Here is a 6,123-nt window from a genome sequence, read left to right as displayed (position 1 = left end):
ACGTAAAAGGAGACTGGAGGTTAGGTTAGGTTATGTTTGTGCTTGGATAGTTTTTGTACCTGTACGCGTTATATAGGACACGGTGTTGACCTTGAAGATCGACCGTCGCTGAACACAAGATCTTGTTTGTAGAGCGTAACGTGTTGGTTACACCGGGCCCTTCTGTCGGGAAACACGGTAAATAGGACAGGGTTAGGTTTTGATTGGGTTATGTTAGGTTGGGTTAGGTTATTTTAGGTTAGGTTAGATCAGATCAGTTGGACTATGTTGGTTAGGTTAGGTTGGGTTAGGTTAGGTGGGCGTCTTCTGTCTGTTTCTCCGTCTGAGTGGTTCAGCTCGAGAACCGCTGGACGGATTTGGATGAAATTTGATTTGGACTTTATGCCATGGGGGGCGACTCTATACATGTACTCCTTAATTTCATGCGGTCAGTGGTACCAACATGGCGGACGAACGAACTTGTGAGGTGGGGTTGATATTACCGTCAACAGTAATAATTTTTTTCAAAAAAGAAACAACTTTGGTGTCTCAGATTTTTCTATAATGTGAGGCAAGCTGGGAACTACGTTAAACAAAACAAATGACTCGACGAGGATTCATTCCCATGACCCCCAGCGTTAGAGTACGCTGCGGGCGAATGAACTCGCATTTCCGCCATATTGCTGTTAGTTTACACAATTTAAAGACATTAAGAATGTATTTGTGTTGTTGGAAATTGAAGTTGAGTGAAAGTTGCGTACATTTTGTTACGAATTACGCTAATGTAGCTTAGAAATGAATGCGCACGTCACCATGTGGTGGCAAAGAACCCACTATCACTTGACGTAATGTACTTGATTTTAGGTTTGGTCGCTGTAACTAATGAGCTGTTCGAATTAGGTATTTGTAAAATTACGGCTCATTGACCTAAGCGTTCAGACGAGTTATGTGTAACATTTAGAGACGTGAGATTGAAATGAGGCATCGAAGTTGTGTCTATTACAGATTTAACTTGTGTACCCCCCCCCCCCTCCGTTCAATATTCCGTTTTAATTCCGTCCTGGCCCTCACAACTCCCCCCGCTCAGTCGTTCAGGATTCCTCCGGAGTCTAAGAAACCAGACACATTTATTTTCCACTGCTGACAGCTGAAGTTCACCAGTCAGATGGTTCATGTTACGGGGACGTCGGATTCGAATCTCTGTTTTGTTCGTGTTTAAGCGTTCTGAAGACGTGCGGTTGGGATTTTCGCCTCGCCGCCACGATTAGACCAGCGAAACATCGAGCAATCTTCTCCATTTAAAGCCTAAAATGAGAGACCTTGTGATCAACGCATTCTTTGAAATTTCACAGCGATTTGATTAAGTTTAATGTGACCTTACGATCTTCACTGTACTTAAATTAACTCCGCATTGTATCGCGCCGAGGATTTCGTCTTATTTCAACGCCTTCTAACGAATCGCAGAACTGAAATTCTTCCACGTCCCCTCTGCAAATGCGTTTCTGATGGATTAGACGACATTTGATGTAGATCTCCCATGACACATGTAATTTTAAATTATTCGAGTGATTTTGGACTTAAATCCGTTTTGCGATGGGTTTTCGCGTGCTATGGTACTATTGTACTACAGAAACCGATGTCCAGGTGGGTCAGTGCGTGCAAAGTCCTCATTGAAGACGGTTTTCTCAGTCACTCCAAGCGAATTCTGGGCTGTGTCTTCAGATGAACGAAGACCTCATGCCGGACCCCAGGTAGATGGAAGCATCGTCGTTACGCACTTGTCTTCTTCGCCTGTGCCAATTTTTCCTTCGTCAGGGTGAGGATCGGGAAGGGTCGGTCTCCTCCGTTTCATGTTTCCACCCAGGTCAGTCCGTGCGGGATTTATGATGGGCAAAGTGCCACCGGGGCAGAGAGTCCCTAGGTCTTCCCCCCTGGCAAGGTCACTCCGTATCCTTCCACCGAGACATCTCGCCTCTCTTTGAGTCTCCTCCTCGTCGTCGAAGCGAACGTAATCTCAGCTCTACCAGGAACTAAAAATCTCAAGGACAGTTTTCATGGTCCTGACCTCTGTTTCTGTGGTCTCGGCTTTGAAACAAACAATTCCGTTCTTCTATCGCGATTACTTTCGAAGCTGTGAGAAGTGCCCCCACAGGGTCTCGAACTCTGGGAACTTTATGGCTGTTTTACAACCCTGTGTCCTCTTCCCGGTCTCATCGGACATGCGTGCTAAGTTTGGTACAAATTGGTTTATCCGTTCTCGAGCTGCAGGCTAACAGCACCAATAATTTCAGCTTCGTTTCGGATATAAGACAGTTGTTAAGCTTAAAATCATGTTTTAAGTGACATCTTAAGTCACATTTGATGTGTCTGATGTAGATAAAAATGTAATTTGTACTCGCTTAATGAAAACCTCGGAGTGGAAGTCCTCAGGGACTAGATCCGTGAGACTGCAGACATCAGGGATCTTAAGGCCCTTTGGGAAGCCCTGGGAGGGGGGGATTCCCAGGAAATTGATGTAAGGGGATAACTGAATGCGGATCCGGCAGCTTTGTGGCATTTTCCCCGTGCCGGAGAGTGAAGTATTTTTTATTTATTTAGTGTTCTGTCTGACGACAGGTCCATATGAACAGGATCCTTCCATCCTTTTCTCGGACTGGGACCTGTTCATATACGTTCTTGGCAGATGATCCAGAAGTGGTTTGCCATTGCCTTCTTCTGTGTGTGAATGGAGTAATTGTTGGGATGCCACGGAGGAAAACTCCGTGTTGCCTAGACCACGGCCTTGCCCAACACAAGTTATAAATTCGGGCACCGCCGGGAATCGAACCCGAGACCCCAGGATTACAAGGCCAGCGTTCTAACCGCTAGAAGTATTACGTTACAACAAATCGTCAGTGAGTCTTACTTAAAAACCTGATGGTTACTTGGATTGCCAAGAAAATTTCCCGTGTTTATGGACCTCGAAACTTCATCATGGCCCTCAGTCACTCAAGGTAAATGCCTGGCAACAACCGTTTCCTTCCATATCCCTTCCAATTCACTATCAATTCGACACTGTACTGAAGATCGCCGTTAAACAAGCTACGAAAACCTTTATCTCAATGCTCACAGAAGCCCTTGAAAGTATTTCTCACGCCTTTATTATTGTTCCGTATACGCCGAGGTATCTCGTGTGTTTAACAAAAGAATGGACGAACGAACGGGGAAAAAGGTATTTCCGTGGTGGCTTCGTGGACGTAGGTTTGTCCAGCCCTCTCGATCAAGTGGCCAAGTCAGTCACTTGGCGAGGTTCGAGTGGCGGCCGGCGATGCAAGCGCCAGTGTGGTTGCCGACTGGGTCCCGCCGGTTTATATTTAGTCCCCGGTCGGATCACGCCGCCCTTATAAGGGCCGCAGGCCCACGGCAGCTCGCTGTGTCGCACACTGACTCCACGCGGTGTACTAGCCGTGCCTCACCACATGAGGCCTTTGGCTGCTGTTGCCCCACGTTCGATTCCTATTGGTGTCCGTTTCATGCAAACAATTGCATTCTTTGGCTGCCAGAACTTAATTGGATACGATTTTATGCAGGAAAGTGCGATTCTTTGACTGTGGACCAGTGAAAAGATTTGTCTCTGCAGTGCATTAAACCCAAAACGTCGCTGTATATTACTTATCCTTCACTCTCTGCCATACAGTAGTAAACTCAGTAATGGCTGATCGGATTTTATTCAAATTTGTATTCCTTTTTTATCGTCGGTGGCTTTCCTAAAACCGTACTTTTTAATTTCCTCTAATTGTTAGTACCAACGTCACAGAGGATGATCTGCTGTGATGTCATTATCCAAGACGTCATCACAGCTGCTGCCATCTGTCTGTGGCCATACGAAGTATTAATATAACGCCATCCATTATGATGGAACACAGACGATAATTAATAAATTATTATGATATTGCTGGTTGTTGATGAAGTACTTGATGTCATACTCGTTTGGATGTGGTGTAAAGAATGCCTTGGGTTGTTTATCTTAGTGCTGGGTGGAGATGAGTGGTTTTTGTTGCAAACTTGCCATGTCTGTACGTGTGCTGTAATGATCTGGTTGTCTTTCCTCTGGTGGAAAATACTCCACTATGCTGTGTAGGAGGTTGGTTGATGAACCCCATTTTATTACATTCCAGATTACTGTGAAGCTAATATATATATATATATATATATATATATATATATATATATCTTATAACTTCACAACTAGGTACTCCATGTCAGAAATTGGTTCTTCGTCACGTATGAAAGATGGAGGAATCAGCAATGAATATCTTGAAGATGACTGTCTTCTGGGTTGTTGCATCGTGTAGTCTGGTAGGTGTCCACCAACGTTTCAGAGGTCCATGCTGCCTCCATCTTCAGGGCGATGAATAAGCCATGCGAGCGGAAAGTGCTGGAGTTATAGGGACTGGACTGTAAAAGGAGTAGCGTAATCTTAACCAGTGGGGACTCGTGTCTGAAACGTTGGTGGACATCTACCAGACTACACGGCGCAACAACTGAAAAAGACAGCGATCTTTAGACTCGGCATTGTGAAAACCTGAAATCCTACAAGGAATGTTTTATTCAGACCAACTTCTGAAGGGAGCTGAGATTGAGGAAGCCTGGCATTTTGTGTGCTTTGTGACTCATGGGTCGAGTGTGCTGACATACCTGGACCCATCCCAAGATAAGTTCTGATCGTCAAATATCTTTATGTAATTCGCGTACCAGATCATTTGAAATGCGCCGGATAAACTGCAACAAGTTCTTTGTTTCTGTCCCGTACAAAAAAAACCACTTGGAGGTGACGTGCTCTCTACTGTCTTGTGTACCTGCTAGAAAATGTTAATGTTTTTGGCAGTGCCCCAGTTAAAACAGATAGCACACTGAATGCTCCTTGTTTTTTGCTACGTAGGTTAATTTTAGGTTAATTTTATTGAGTAAGCAACTTTTCCTGTTGGCTGAGTGCAATTCTGTAATCTATGCAATGTGATTGTCTGTCGAATTGTATGAATTGCATGATCTGGGACTCATTCCACATTTCTCTCTTTAGCTAAGTCTTTATATTTTTTAAAATTATTCATTTTTTGTGACTGCTTATTTGAAGGAGAAGCTAGTTTACAGTTCGCTGTGTATCAGGGCGTATTAAATTTCATTTCTTTCTTCTTATGAAACTTTGTAAAATTTACGCTGAGGTCATGTGTCTGGTTGTTAAGGTAGTAGGCAGCATGACCACCGTGCAGTGTATATCAGGGTGGTCCAAATTTCCTCTTCCGTCAGGCCAAGAATAGTGCTTTCGTTGGACTCGAGGGCATAGTTTCTGAAAACTTGGCTAATTTTAATTACCTGTAACAATACATATTCATAAATGACAAATTATCATACTGTATGCTGAAATATCAATTTTATTGAAATTTGCATACAGATTATGATGGAATTATGTATTATTTTAAATTTTCTCCAGTGGTAGCTTGTGTGTGACACAATTTTTAGTTGGAAGACTCGGTTTGAAGGCGAATCGCACATGTGGCACTTGTACGCGAAGCAGCAGACGAGATATCACAAATTTTTGTTAATCCTTCATAGTAGAAAGCTCGTAGTAATTAGTAACAAATTAACAGATAATTTTATGGGTGTGATCGCAAGTGGTCTTGGGAAAGATGTGTCCTGCGGACTGCCAGTTGGACCGTGCTTGCGGATATTGTTAAAAAATCTCTTAAAATGTGTGTTTTTTTTGTTAGTGATTGTCACATACGTAAAATTCTTCCGTCTCATTTCTCTGTTTTATCTGGTTTCTATACCTCCGAAATGAAACCAGTTTTACGGTGCAAAAGCAACCTTTGTCCACTGTTTAATTCTTTGAGAACCACTTAATGCGTATCTGTAAGTGATATATGAGCATCGTTGTTTCCTTGTGTGGTAATCATTTAAATAACGGAGCATTGGCCAGTAATTCAGTTTGTCATTTGGTTGGCTGTCATAATAACTCAGCAGTTCCATTATTTTGGTGGTTTGTTCAAAGGAAAGCCCAGCTGGCAAGTTCTTTGTCAGTGGGAATCTTTGTTCGTATATTAGTCATAATAAATACAGTTTATTTTAAAACGGTGTCATATTTAGGAACATTTTAGTGTATTGGTG

At 43.1% G+C, this 6,123-nt stretch overlaps 1 protein-coding gene across 1 annotated transcript in view; it reads left to right on the top strand.

Annotated features, from left to right (window-relative positions):
- The window catches only part of LOC110837709 (putative protein FAM10A4), a 53,793-nt gene that overhangs the window by 37,209 nt on the left and 10,461 nt on the right, over positions 1-6,123 (top strand). The gene's annotated exons all lie outside the window — the stretch shown is intronic.

Source organism: Zootermopsis nevadensis, unplaced genomic scaffold, assembly GCF_977971745.1.
Source record: "Zootermopsis nevadensis isolate Lab colony 2312 unplaced genomic scaffold, Znev_1.0 Znev_ptg000046l, whole genome shotgun sequence".
NCBI classification, from domain to species: Eukaryota; Metazoa; Arthropoda; class Insecta; order Blattodea; family Termopsidae; genus Zootermopsis; species Zootermopsis nevadensis.
The sequence above is the reverse complement of the archived record's forward strand: the minus strand, read 5'-3'. Positions and strand labels throughout refer to the sequence as shown.